At 43.1% G+C, this 15,020-nt stretch overlaps 1 protein-coding gene across 2 annotated transcripts in view; it reads left to right on the forward strand.

The window, feature by feature from the left end:
• Positions 1 to 1,447: 1,447 nt before the first annotated feature.
• The window catches only part of Art3 (ADP-ribosyltransferase 3), an 83,523-nt gene continuing 69,950 nt past the window's right edge, over positions 1,448 to 15,020 (forward strand). For both annotated transcript variants that reach the window (XM_028789151.1, XM_028789155.1), the window contains exon 1: positions 1,448 to 1,535. The gene's annotated coding sequence lies outside the window, so the exon portion shown is untranslated. The remainder of the gene's footprint in view (positions 1,536 to 15,020) is intronic.

Raw genomic sequence — 15,020 nt, forward strand, 5'->3', positions numbered from 1 at the left:
TAGCTTTCCCAGACTGATACCTGTCCTGGGAGCAATAATCTTCCCCTATCCCTAAGGAATGCAAGCTTTAGAATAAGGGGATACCTTATATTCATCTTTTATGTTACATAGTACAAGCTTTAAATAGTTCCTATATAGATTAATAACACATAAGTAAAGTATTACAAAAAATCATTTTGAAAAACAAGACAAGTGACTTTTGATAAGCTTATTCATCAGTTTAGCCCTGGTGATGACTGTGACCAAGGCTAGGCTGGACCTGGGTTAGGTACCAGTTTTGCCAACCCTGGATCTCTCACTCAAGATAACTCCCAGTTTCACAAGTGGCTGTTAAAGATTAACAGCAAGAATATACTTACTACCAGTGGGTAGCGGTCAAACAGAGACTTGTAATTAGCCAAAAGGTGGAGAATTACTGACTGCAGAGTGCTCTGATTCTCAACAGTACACTTATGTCACCTCTGCCCCCACGGTTCAGGGAACATCCCAGAGGAGGCATTAGAAGGAGACAGAACTTGGGGAGGAGTACTGAGATAGTTTTCTGGACTGGAGGGCCCATTGCACTGCAACTGTTTACCTGCTCAGGACGCGCAGAGCATCGGTCATCGTTTCATCATACCTAGGGGAGGGGCTCAAGATGCTCCACCCTTAATTAATGTTTATGAGTCAAAAAAGAAAACAAGAGTTCGGAGTAGGAGGGGGATTTCTGGGAAGAAGAAAGGTTCCAGCAGGAGTGAGGGATGAGAGAGGGTAATGGATAGTGGAACTTGCCTAAAATTCAGTATGCGCATGTATGAAATTGTCGACGTATAGCTAAAAAGCACATACGCCTAGAAGCAAGTAACACCGAGCCAGTCAGTGGCTCTTCTATCCAACAGAGCTGATGGAGACTTCTTAGAAGGCTGTCGGATTTACTTTCTCAGCCTCTTGCATCATTCTTTCTTCTCATTTTCTGATTCACTGCTTGTGTCTCTTTCGTGTCTGTAGTGTGACTACTATGCATGCTTATGCTGCAGCATGGTAATTTTACCCTAGTCAGCACCCCCGCTTTAGGACAGCCTTCCCCCAGCTCCACAAGCAGTTGGTCCTCTCTGCTGCATGTATGTGTTCACGACACCTCAAGGCACATCCTCATAGATCGGATACAGTAAACAGTGTTAGCTTGTCTGGGATACTCTATACTCTCTACTAGAGGAGGGTTTGTAAAGACCCATGTTTGAACATGGTGATAACCCAGCACCTATCCTGGAAGAATGTTCTTGAAGCCTGGTGCAGTAAATACTAAGTATAAATGTTCGCAAGTGACAAACAGGGACCAGATCCCAGCTGGGCAGATCTGGCATCAGCCAAGGATTGAAATCTTGAGCCATTGATTCTGTGACCTCTTCTAGTTGGGCTATGCATAGTGCGCATGCCCAGCCAGTTTGCTTCCAGAACTTTCCTCCACCCGGAGCTCAACGCTCACTCTCCGTGTGTAGCTGCCGGGGCTGCCTGCACTGATCTGCTGAAGAAAAGAGGCACTTTATGGAGGAAAGGTAATATGTGTCCTGGGGCTCGCCTTTCTGTCCCCACTGTTCCTCTGCCTCCTGGCCTGAGGAAGCCATTTTCCCTAGGAAGTAGAGTGGAGACTCAGTGACCCTGGGGATCCCTGGAGCCCCATATGCGGCTTTCATGGGAGGTTTGGCGAGGGTGGGAGGCAGCAATGCTTCCAGAAGCCTAGCTCATGGTGTGGAAGCCACAGGGCTCAGGAATATCCCTTGAGGGCGGCTGAGATGACCCAGAGGAAGGTCCATTGGGTAGGAGCTGATGTTGAGGTTGGCCAGACGCTCCAGGGACTGAGCCCGTTAACCCAGGATGTCCTGAGCCCCTGAACCCCAGAGCCCTGGAGGCCCTGAACCCCTGAACCACGGATCTTAGGCTCCCTACCACCTGCAACGGCTCCTTCCTACCATAACAGTGGAAATATCTTTCCAGGGTAAAAGGCTTCTCAGATCAACCAGGGTCCTTAGGCAATTTGGGTTCAGGCATTGTAAGACATTTGCTTTCCAGACTCCATTTTTGGCAAGTTTCACGCTAGCTTGCAGAGGAAGTGTGGTATAGACTGGAGAAAAAGAAAAGAGAAAAATCCCACAGAGACCACATTTATGGATAGAAAGCGTTTTAGGAGAAATCGAAACTTGCTAAGTAAGACAGGATGTTGCTGGAGTGTCTCACAGGCCTGGGAAGGAAGCCAAGGATTATCAAGACTGTTGAAATCAAGAGACAATTTTTAATTTCTCCTTGGACAACATCAAACAAAAACAAACAAACAAAAAATCCCCCCCTCTTTTTTTTTTTTTTTTTTTAGCTTGAAAAAATTCCATGTCAAGTGTCCCTGAGGAACTCAGTGGTGATGTAATCCCCTAGAGGCAGGCAGAGCAGGCTTGTTGGACCTCACATTTGGTATCTGGCCTCTCTTTTTAACTGTTTTATTATGGAATTGTGTAGATCTGTTTAAATAGGTTAACAGTGTGACTGTGTAGTAAAGACATGAGGCTTCCTTTGGCTTTTCAGAGGGGAAGTTTCTCTCAAATTGAAACTCTTGTGCTCGTTTTAACTTCTCAGTGTCTGGACTCCCCTCTTTCCACCAGTCTCTCCTAATAGTAAAGGATCCCAACTGAAAAACAATGCATTTCTTGAAAGTCCCTTGCTGTGAGTTAGCATTCTGAACTTTGTTTTTCATTAGTCAGTGAGTTATTCCTCCCTTTAAGAAAAAAATTTTAAAAAAACTTTTTTTTCGCTAACCAATCATACTTTTGTTTATCTCAGGCCACCAAGAAAAAGGAACAAATTCCTCCTTCATTAATCTTATGTCTTGGCTTCTTGGTTTGTGTCTAATATAAGCCCCAGGGCCGATTAGATTAGTAAATAGATAGTTCTGAGAGATAATGTCTGGACATCTTTTCAAGGACAGATGTAATCCAGTGTTGGCAACAACACTCTTGTTGTGTCCTGTGACTTTTGGTGAGCCAGTCTGCAGTCTGATGGCATGCAATAATAATAATTGCTCAAAAGCTGCTTCCAAGACAGAAGAAAATTATCCCAGAAGGGAGAAAATAGTTTTCTGTTTTAAATATTCATATTTGTTCTCAACAATCCACTTAGAAATGACTGTAAAACATAACTCTACACGGGGCTGGCCTCAGAAGCTGTAGGAGCACTTGTTGCTCTTGCCAGTACAGGTCCAGTTCCTGTACCCATGTGGCACTTAACAGTTGGCTGCAACTCCATTTCCAGAGGCTTTGTCACCCTCTTTTGGCTTCCTCACCTCTGCATGTGTGTTGTGCACAGACATACCTGTACACAGAACACTCATATACATAAAACTACATAGGTCTAAAAACTATAACCAAAAAACAAAACGAACCAAACAAACAAAACAAAAAAACAACCAAAAAAACTCCTCTAGGGAAGAAAGAACATATTATTAATTTACCTTTTTCTTTCTTCCTTCCTTTTTTTTTTTTTTTTTGATATGAGCCCAGGCTGATCAATTCTTTTTTCCTAGCCCCTTCAGCCCCTTCGGTCTTTCCTTAACTCTTCCATTGGGGTCCTTGGGCTCAGTCCAATGGTTTGCTGTGAGTATCTGCCATCTGTATTTGTCAGGTGCTGGCAGAGGCTCTCAGAGGACAGCCATACTAGGCTCCTGCAAGCACATCTTGGCATCAGCAACAGTGTTGAGGGGGTCTGGGGGGCAGGGGGGTTGGCATCTGCAGATGGGATGGATCCCAAGGTGGAGTGGTCTCTGGATAGCCTTTCCTTCAGTCTTTGCTCCATTTTTTATCCCTATATTTCCTGTTATCCTGGCTGCAGAAGATCTCTTGTTTGAGTTTTTTAAAGACAGGGTTTCTTTGTGTAGACCTAGCTGTCCTGGAACTCTGTGTAGACCAGGCTGGCCTCGAACTCTGCCTACCTGATTTGCCTACCTCTGCCACCTGAGTGCTGAGATTAGAGGCATGTGCTACCACACCCAGCCCTAGGTGATCTATTTTTAAACAGTTCTTTATATGTCTAGACTGTTCGTTCTCATTGCTAGAGATTTGGATTGTTTCTAATATTTCAGTAATACAATAATGCTCTGGCTCCAGGTGAGGTGGGGTACACCTGTCCTCGACTATTGAGGTGGGCTGAGAAAGGACGGTTGCTTGAACCCCAGCATGGACGACACAGTGAAGCCCGCCTCGTAACATAGACGTTTTAATTTTTTATCTTCTGTTGAATTATAAAGACAGATGATAAAAATACTCAATATTTTCTGTAACATTTGATTGCTTGCCAGAAAGAGAAGGCTAATTTTGCAGTGGCCCTGATAGTTGTATGTCTCTATTTCTCAGTCTTCTATTTATTTGTATTTGCTATGCCAAAATTGGCATGTGAGATAATTTCCAGTTGTCTATGTATAAATGTGCATGCATGTGTATGCATATTTATTTGTGTACAGTTGTGTACATACATGTAGAAGCCTGAGGTCCACCTTGAATGACATTCCTCAGGTTCTGTCCAGCTTGGCTTTGTTTAAAAAAAACACAAAGTCTCTTACTGCCCTGGAACCTGCCAGCGGGCTAAGCTGGCTGAGATGTGTCTGTTTCTACCTCAGCAGCATGAAGATTAAAAGCACAAACTACCATGGGCTTTTTTTCATCGGTTCTGGGGAATTGAACTCAGATCCTCATGCTTAAGTGCCCAGCACTTGACTGACCATTGTTCCAGTCCTCCATTTTATATTTACATTTTAGCTTGTCTTGTTTAATACTTACATGATCTTGTCTTGTTTAATACTTACATGATCTTGTCTTGTTTAATACTTACATGATCTTGTCTTGTTTAATACTTACATGATCTTGTCTTGTTTAATACTTACATGATCTACCTTTTAAGGGTTTTTGAAGACCCTGTGTGTCATCTGAAGACACTGTGTGACATCTAAAGTTGTTAAGTAGGCTCAGAGTAGCAGCCCTTTTCTTATCTATGGTGGATATATTTCAAGACCTCCCATGGATGACTGAAACCACAGATGATACCAAGCTCTGGATATGTCTATGCTGTTTTCTATACATGCATACCTATGACAAGGCTTAATTTATAAAGTAGGCGTGACAAAAGGTTATAGTTATATAACAATATACTCTGATGAGAGGTGAAGAATATGCTCTGTGTGAAGGTGGTGTCTTATTCTCTTTCTCGAAATACCTTTGTTGTGCCAGAAAACATTCCTGAACCCAAAAGACCACCAAGGAGCCAAGTCCGATGCAATTGCATTAGAGTATCTTTATTCAAACTCGAGCTTGGGCCACACCACCGCCTCTCATACAGGAGAACAGAAGCCTTAAGCTTAGTTTCAAGCAAGCATTAATAGAGGCAAGAAGGAGGTATCTAGCCCCGCACACATCTGATTGAGGGGTCATTATGACCTTTAACATAGTTGGCTGGTGGCTGGGAGCCAAACCATAAACTTAACTTCTGAGTTTTTTGGGTTTTTTTGTTTGTTTGTTTGTTTTTTTCTTGATTGGTGGTTGTTAGGAAGTGTCAGGGGTGGGCTTGTAACCTGGGGGTGCAGATCTGTGGGGCATAACCTGGAAACAGGTGCTAGGTACCTGCCTGTTAGTTAACTCAAGTTCAACCTTAGGTCAGATTCTCTAAGATGGAGTCTGAACTCAAAAGATCTGGTCTCTCACCTTATCACCACCCTTGTGATCCCTGGGTGTTTGAACCCGTGGAAAGTGACATTGGCAATAAGAGGATACCACAGTATTGACATTGTAAATGTATGCCAATCATTTACATACATACATACATACATACATACATACATACATACATGTATGTTAAGGCACCTGTTCTTCATTTTGTTGCTTTCATGATTATTTTCTTGACTACAACTCACATTTTGAACTGAATGAATTACGCTGCCCCCTTCCCTTAATCCTTTTGTTGAAGATGTACCAGCTGGTGTTCTCAGAACATGGCTGTATATAGAGACAGGATTTTTGAAGACCCTGTATGTCATCTGAAGACACTGTGTGACATCTAAAAATACTAATTAAGTTCAAATGAGGTCCCAAAGGTCTCCCTGGAAGCTAGACAAGAGATTTATTAGCTAGAAATGTCCTTTTGTTTTATTTTGGGTTTTGATTTTTGTTTTTTTGAGCCAGGGTTTCTCTGTGTATTCCTTGCTGCTTTGGATCTTGGCTCTCTGGACCAGACTAGCCTCAAACTCAGAGATGCAACCTCCTCTGCCTCCTGAGTGCTGGGCTTAAAGGTATGTGCCACTACTCGGCAGCTAGAAATGTCACCTTGCCTGTCTTAACCCTGCTTCGAGAGCCAAGGAAGCCAGGGCAAAGAATAACAATTGGCAAAAATCACAGAATATCAACAAAGAGGTGGAAATAATTATAAAATAGGAACTAAGAGCTTGAGGATCTGAAGAGTTTAAAAACTTAAGAGGCTGACAGTTCAGCCCAGTGGTAGGAAACATGCCTAGTGTCTGCATGGGTGGGGCCCCTGGGTTGGACACCGATACCACACGAAAACCAAAACTAAAAATCCCCAGAGGTCTTCAGCAGGAGCTTTGAGTAATCAGAAGAAAAAAAGTCAACATATTCAAGATAAGATCATAGAAATGATTGATTCTGAGAACAGAAAGAAAATAATGAGGAAAAGAGAAGAGCCTAAAGACACTGTGTGACACCTAAAGATACTGTGACACCTAAAGGCACCGACTGACACCTAAAGATACTATGTAAGATCTAAAGACACTGTGTGACTACAGACACTGTGTGACATCTGAAGACACTATATGGCATCTAAAGACACTGTGTGACACCTAAAGATATTATGTAACATCCAAAGACACTGTGAAACATCTAAAGACACTGTCTAATACCTAAAGACACTACATGACATCTAAAGACACTGTGTGACACCTAAAGAAACAGTGTGACATCTGAAGATACTGTATGGCATCTAAAGACACTGTGTGACACCTGAGGACATTGTGTGACATTTAAAGACACTGTATGACACCTGAAGACATGGTGACATATAAAGACATTGTGTGACACCTAAAGATACTATGTGACACCTAAAGACACTGCATCCATAATGTGAACTCAGAAAGGGGAACCAGGCAGAGAGAATACTCATGGGAGTAAGACCTTCAGCTTCCTGAACAGAAAAACTCACTGTGTTTTCTGATGGCTGTTTTAGTAGTCATTTGATCACACTTCGAATAAACTAAAACCCAAAAGGCTGAGGAACTTTTGCTTTATTGAATCATTTGAAGCTGGAAGATCCACTTCTAATCCAGATATTTGAGGAGTGCAGACACACCTTTAAACCAGACCTTTTGAGGTAGGAAGACTCACCTCTACTCTGGGCCACTCCTTCTGCTGTCAGCCTGTATAGAGGACATGGGAGAAGGAAGCTCACTCTTTGCCTCTTGATCTTGCCCTTGCTAGCAAGTCTATTCCTTCACTGCCATTAGATCCTACTTTGGGATTCCAGCATGTACTGAAGACTAGCTGAGACATCCATCCATGTGAACTGAGTAACTACTGGATTCTTGGACCTTCTTTTCATAGGCAGTCATTGTTGGACTAGTTGGGCTGTAGTCTGTGAACCACAAATTATATATGTGTGTGAGTGCATGTGTGTGTGTGTGTGTATATATATATGTATATATATTCTATATTCTATTCTATATTTTATATAGAATATAGAATAGAATATTCTATTTTATAGAATAGTATATATAATACTATATATTTATATTGTATGTATTATATATAAAATATATTTCTATATTATATAAAATATATATGTGTATTTCATTCTATAACTTGTTATTCTAGAGAACCATGAGTAACACATGCTCCAAACAAGACGAATCCAGAGATCTGTACAGAGTTCCTCATAGCCAAATTGTCAAAATCTTTGGACACAGGGTCTTGAAATCAGAGGTTGGGGAACGTGGGATGTTGGTGCACAACTTCTCTTTTTATCAGTCATGTGCAGAACACCACTGGCACAGGTTTTTTGTCGGGCCATTCAGGTGGTGTCCCTCTCCCATCCTAAGTGAGAATAGCTACAGGATGGGCAGAGACACCTAGAGTTCTCCAAGGCTTGGCATGGTGTAAGTAAAGTGTACTGAAACAAGTACAGGTTCAACGGAGCAGCCATAACTGAGGCAAGGCCTCCTGGAGCAGAATCCATGGCTTCAGCAACAGGGAGGAGTTCAGTGTTTCCTCCAGCTGAAGTAGATTCTTCAGAGCTACTGTGACGCTTTCAAAGCGGCAGTACATTATGGTTCCTTTCCATTTGATCGCTGAAGAATTGACTGATTGACTGACCTTTGCACAAGTCACCTGCCAATCAAATGGCTGAATGGCCCATCCTCAGCAGTTGCAGCAAAGAGTGCTGGGCTTACAGTGGAGAACTAACATGAAAGTTATATCAAGCTTTGAACAGTGCTTAATCTCCAGACAACCTGAGGGAGAGTTGGGTCCTTCTGGTCCATCTCCCAGGTGACAATGGAACTCTAGCATTTTCTAATCCTCTTAAGAAGTGGACATTTTCCTTCTGTGTTTTCTACTCTGGAGGTGTGGGATTTGTGACTAGGCTTTGTAGCTGCTCCTGTCATTTGTGAAACCTCTCTGGTGTTTACTTCAGTAGTAAGTTTTAATTTTTAGTAATTTAGTTAGATGGCGACACGATATCACACTAGTATTTTTTTTTTTTTTTTTTTGGTTTTTCGAGACAGGGTTTCTCTGTATAGCCCGGGCTGTCCTGGAACTCACTCTGTAGACCAGGCTGGCCTCGAACTCAGAAATCCGCCTGCCTCTGCCTCCCGAGTGCTGGGATTAAAGGCGTGCGCCACCACCGCCCGGCACACTAGTATTTTCTATAGTTGTAGTTTTAATTTAGCTTTTGTCTTTAGATGCCAAAATATAGGATGAGTGCCTTCGGAGTCTGAGGACTTATGACTTGGGATTTCTTACGTTTATGATATCGTTCTCTCAGTTCTTTCTCTCCACATTAAACAATGTTTTCCGTAGTCCTAGAGGGATGTAGTTACTGTGGATTTAACAGTAAGAATGAACCTGTGATGCTTGCTCCCTGGACACATCGACCTTCTGTCTTCCCTGAGAGTTTCCCTAATCTTCCCTGAAGAGTTTCACTCTGAGGTATGGCATTGTGAACGGATAAGCACTTCAGATTCCTTTGACATGCTGCAGCTCCAAGCTGTCGTCTCCTTTCCTGACAGTGCCCACCCTTTCAACCTTGTTCCCTCCCACATTGCTTCCAAGCATTGTTTAGTGTTAGTACAGATGAGACAGCATGAGTCACATGCATTTTATTTACTTATACGGACGCCAGTTGTTGGGAGTTCTGCAGGATCTCAGTCCATTGCTACACATACTCAGTATCTGAAGTGTAGCCTTACAATGACCACCATGTCACCAGACAATAGCAATTTTTCATCTCTAGTCTAATATTACAAAGCCAGTAGAGTATAGTCTGCAGCTATCAAAACACTATATAGTGTTGGATTTCATTTTCAGTCTACATTGGCTGACTCCCGAGACACAGAAGCCTTGGATATGGATAACTAGCTGCGTGTCACTTTCTGTGTGCTTTATAACATATATACAGGATAAAATATAAACTACAGCGCTGATGGCAGACCCACCCAACCCAGAAAGGCTTTCATGGCTTAATTTATGACTGTTTGTCCATCAGCTCAGACAAGATCTGCACTTGCAAGTATATGATTACTTTCTTCCAAACGAAATACGTGTGTGTGTGTGTGTGTGTGTGTTGTTGAATATGCTTTCCCGTACTAAAATTCACTTTTCTTTTTCTGTCAGACACAAATATGTCTTTCAGAGTCCAGATCTGCCATTGTGTTCCTGGTTTTCCCTGTTTTCTTTGCACGCTTCCCACAGAATAACCAATTGACAGGTCTCTCTGTCTAGCACTTAAACTGTAAGCCACAGTTGTTTTTTGTGACCTGGTGTATAACAAGCACAAATGTTTGTTGAACGTGCATCTTGCTCTTGAACAGAAAAGTTTAGAGCTCTCTCCACACTCTGTGAAGAGCGTTTACCAGCAAACAACAAGGTAGGTGCTGTGGCCAGGATGTGTCTCTCCTGAAATCCAGCTGTTACTACTGCAACAGTCTTCAAAGCCAAGGCCTTGCCTTTGAAAATGTAGGTGAGGGAAAGGAAGGTCTGGTCTCTAGCTTGCCAGAGGCCTTGACGAGCATTCTAAGGAAATAAAGTAAAACACCCTCCCAAAAAAGGAAAAGGAAGTAAGGGCCTTTAAAAAAAGGAATTGAGGTAAGAGGGCTTCTCCAGCTGGATTGAAAGTTGACCTCTGAAGTTTTGGCTTTTGCCGTGGGCTTTGTGAGGGCTAGTAGCTGTAAAGGGTTTGGCACAGGGCTTATCTCTCTTGCCCGTCTGCTGTTTATTGTGATATATTAGGGTTCTATGGTGAAGGACACAAGCCATTCTTTTATTATATACCAGAATGTGATAATTCTCCTGTTCTTCTGGTTTGTTATATAAAGTTGTTTGATGTTCATGAAGGCATCTCAAAATTGGCAGTATTCCAGAGTTCATTTGTTTTGCTTTTTAACTCTAAAAAATATGTTTTTACTTTTATGTGTGTGCCTTAACCTGCTTTTATATCTATGTACCACTGTGTGCAGTATCTGAGGAGGTCAGAAGAGGGCACTGGATCCCTGAGAACTGGAGTTACTGATGATTCTTAGGTGCCTTGTAGGTGGTGGGAACCAAACTTGTCATCTGGAAAAGCAGGCAGCCCTTAGCCATCTCTCTAGACCCTGTTTTGCTTTTTTATTATAGAATATGCCTTCAAAATGAAGGGGGAGGGAGAGAGAGAGATTGTTCAGAGGCCCTGGGTGTGTCCCCAGTGCCTCACATTCTCGTCTCTCTCTTCAGAATTATGTATTTTAAGTAAATCATACCTTTTATCTATTTATTTATTTATTTATTTATTTATTTATTTTCAAATTGTAATTTTTACTTATTCACATAGGGGTTATAAACACAGAAAGGCAGGATATGGGGAAGGGGATGACACTGGCGCATGGGTGTTTAGGGGGAATGCAGATATCTTTCAGAACTGGATATCTGCTGGGTGAAGGTTCAGGGGACAGGTCACTATGACTCTGCCAATGATTCACTTGTCCTTGTCTAAGTTGGTATTATCTGCCAAGGCTACCTATTTACAAGGTCTATGACTCTTCAGGCTGATAAATTTCCACGAAAGCTGCCTGTTTACAATAGCTTATAGCCATCTGTTTCAATGTTTTTCCACAGAGACCCAAGACTTGGTGTTAGTATACATGTATGACAGGTCTATTGTTGATTTTAGGCCTATGGCTGATTTTAGGCCTTCAATGTATAAGCAGGGCTACCCCTGACATCTCCTCCCTTCTCTAAGTATAGAAGGGCTGTGGCGATTCTAATCTTGCAAAGGCTGGGATAGAGGCCTGACCTCCAGTAATTGAAGGGGACCTTGTAAAGGCTCTGGTCCCCCTGTCGTTGTCCAGTGAGGCATGAGGGCCATACCCATCCCAATGTCTTTTTCCTGGAGAGGGGATACTTTTGACATCAACCCCTATGCACTCAGGCTTGTCCCTCAGGGAACCAAGAGAGATATTTTTAACTTTTATTTATATTCCCTTGCAGTGCTTAGCCTCATAGCCTAAGCAAGAATTCAGATCAGATCACCAGTCAGAGGGGGTTCTGGATGGCCCCTCTCTGCTTGGTCTAGGGGGAAAAGTCCCCTCTTTTAGGTTGGGTGGAGATGGGTTTTGGGAACACCCTGGATAGAGCAACAACCTCATCTTGAGTTTCGTGGTCCTCCATAGCTAACTTATGATAATGTATCTGAATAGGTTTTGCTACCAAATTATCTGTTGTTTCAAAAAGTTAGTCAGCCTATTTAAGGCCCAGGGTGCCTGCACCTGCTGAGCCAATAACCCAATTAATGGTCCCAAGATGGGAGGAAGTAGGGTTGACAACCATAGAGAGGTTGAAAGCCAATTCTTGTACCAGCACCCATCTTTCTCTTTCTCTCTCTGTCTTTTCTCAGGGCCTTCTCTGACCTTTTTCATGCTCTCTTTAACCCTCCTTGTCTTGTCTATGTAAAGGCAACCATCTTCTTTAAGGGCTTTACACAGTCAAGAGCTGTACACAGTCTTTTCTATTGTAAAAGAGTAAATCAAGTCCAATGGAAGTCCTTTGCAATTTTTGGAGGTCTCTTCAGACAGGGATTTCTTCAGATTAGTGATGTCAATCTCTAGCTGTTTGATGCTTTTGTCAGTGGCCCTTCAAAAGTCTGAGTAGTATAGGTTCGAAGGCCAGCATCTGAATTAGAACTTCTAACAGCAGACATCATGGGTGATTCAATTTTACCTGAGATACTGCCTGAGTTAAAGCTCCTGGGAGGCCCTCTTCCTCTGGGTTTTATGAGGTTGGGTACCAAGTCATACCTTTTAAAAATGTCTTTTGTTACACAAATAAAATGTTACATTTGCTTTGTTTAAGACATTCTCTTTTTTTTGTTTTGTTTTGTTTTTCAAGATAGGGTTTCTCTGTGTAGTCCTGGCTGTCCTGGAGCTCACTCTGTAGACCAGGCTGCCCTCGAACTCAGAAATCCACCTGCCTCTGCCTCCCAAGTGCTGGGATTAAAGGCGTGCGCCACCACTGCCCGGCTAGATCTTACTTTTTAAAAATGTTTATTTACTTTATGTATATGAGTACACTGTAGCTGTCTTCAGATATCCCAAAAGAGGGCATATGGATCCCATTACAGATGGTTGTGAGACACCATGTAGTTGCTGGGAATTGAACTCAGGACCTCTGGAAGAGCAGTCAGTGCACTTAACCTCTGAGCCATCTCTTCAACCCCCACTATTCCTATTCTTACCCTTTTTCTTCCCAGCTAGTGCCTCTGTGTGTGTGTGTGTGTGTGTGTGTGTGTGTGTGTGTGTGTGTGTGTGTGTTTTAATAACCCAGTGTGTTTCATTAGAGTTGTTTAGAGACCCTAGGCACCTGACCAGTGGCTGTACCACTATGTCTTGCATGGCTTGGTTCTGGAAACCTGACTAGGGGGATAAGGAAATGACGACATGACAGACACGTATACAGAAAAGTTGGGATCAGGTGGGCTGTGGTGTCTTTTACTGTGCAACCCAGAAACTCAACATATGCTATTATGTATGTAGGGGGCCAGCCTCAGGTCATCCAGGAGCGAGGAGCTGAGCTTTCTAGTTCTTGCACACACTGGTCAATCAGTTATGAACACTTGAACTGGGCCACAGGAAGGCTTTGCAAGTGCCCATGGGTTTGAGGCATGGTTGTGCTCGTGTTCACGGTACACATAGACTCCATCCACTCCACACACTGTTCCACTGAAGGAATTCCCCCTCACCAAGAACAATATAAATCCCCCAGGTGGGGCGTGCAGTCTCTGAGCTCTTGTGCAGGTTTCGTTCAGGTGGTCGTAGCTGCTGTGCATTTAAGAGTGCAATGGAGCCCCCTCTCAGAAGTCAGTGTTCCACACCAATCCGTCCTGCTCTCACACTTCCAGCCCTTTCTCTCTCTCTCTCTCTCTCTCTCTCTCTCTCTCTCTCTCTCTCTCTCTCTCTCTTTCTCTCTTTCTTTTTCTTTTTTTTTTTTTTAAACAGGGTTTCTCTGTGTAGCCCTGGCTGGCTGTTCTGGCACTCACTCTGTAGACCAGGCTGGCCTCTGCCTCTCAAGTGCTGGGATTAAAGGCGTGTGCCACCACTGCCCGGCCAGCCCTTTCTTCTACAGTGTTTCCGGAGTGCTGGTGTACATGTGTGATCTCCTGCCATCCCCATCCCCACTCTGGCTGAGTACTTGACTATCACTCATCTGATCAGAGATGAGTCTTTGTAGTTTCTGCTTCCAACTGCAGAGGGCAGATTTTCTCACTAAAACTGACAGCAGCAGCAATCCACTAGAACTAGAAAGGTATAAACAGAGTTACCAAGAGGTAATCTGATGGACATATCATGTCCAGTTAGTAATAATGGACATAGATAGGCCCACTAGGACCTCCAGTATCCTCAGCTATGGGCTTCCGACTGGGTTCCCAGTAGCAGACAATTATTTGCTCCTGCAGAGCGAGCCTCAGATCCCACCAGAGAGCTTCTGGTTATCCCCAAGTAGCCCTGTAGCTATTGCATGAATGGGCACACCTTGCCTCTAATTGGTAGTGTTGCATGCATGGTCTAAAACTAGGTAGGACTATTGCTGACAGTTTTTTCCCAGCAGCCTCAGCATGTTCACTCGCTGTGAGGACCAGTGCAGGAGGAAGCCTCCAGCCCGATTCTAGTGTCTGGTATCTTCAGTAGTACGCTCTTCCCGCCAGCTCTGACGATCAGCCAGCGCTGTTGTAATATCCCTGTATGGGTCCTATGCAAGAGATGAATTCCTCTATGGCAACAGAATCACTAGAACATGAGCAGGCGTCCAGCTTCGTAAGTTAGTATCAGACTGTTTGCTACACAAGTGGTGACTACCCATTTTCACTGGCTGTGGAGGGACTTTCTTCACAGCTCTATTTTCTTGCCGTCAGGGTTATCAACGAAATGAAGTCTTTAGGGATCTGAGTGCACATTTCCTTCATTAGAAATGAGGTTGAGCATCTTCTCCCATCAGGGGCTTGTGCTTTTTTTCTTCTGTTAAATTCTTACTATTTTTCAGCTGTTGGTCTGAATATATATTCGTGTGTGTGTGTGTGTGTGTGTGTTTATAATTATATATATAATGATAGATAGAATATTCCGTGAGAATTCCTTAGATGTTTTTACTGTGTGTGCGTTGAGTAGAGGTAGGGAGTGTGGATACATTATCTGGGATGGGAGTGGAAATCAGAGGACAGCTTGCAGGCATGATGACATTTCTGTCCTCAGGGGTCCTGGGGAC

The sequence above is a fragment of the Grammomys surdaster genome, unplaced genomic scaffold (assembly GCF_004785775.1).
Source record: "Grammomys surdaster isolate TR1022 unplaced genomic scaffold, NIH_TR_1.0 125793, whole genome shotgun sequence".
In the NCBI taxonomy this organism is placed as follows: Eukaryota; Metazoa; Chordata; class Mammalia; order Rodentia; family Muridae; genus Grammomys; species Grammomys surdaster.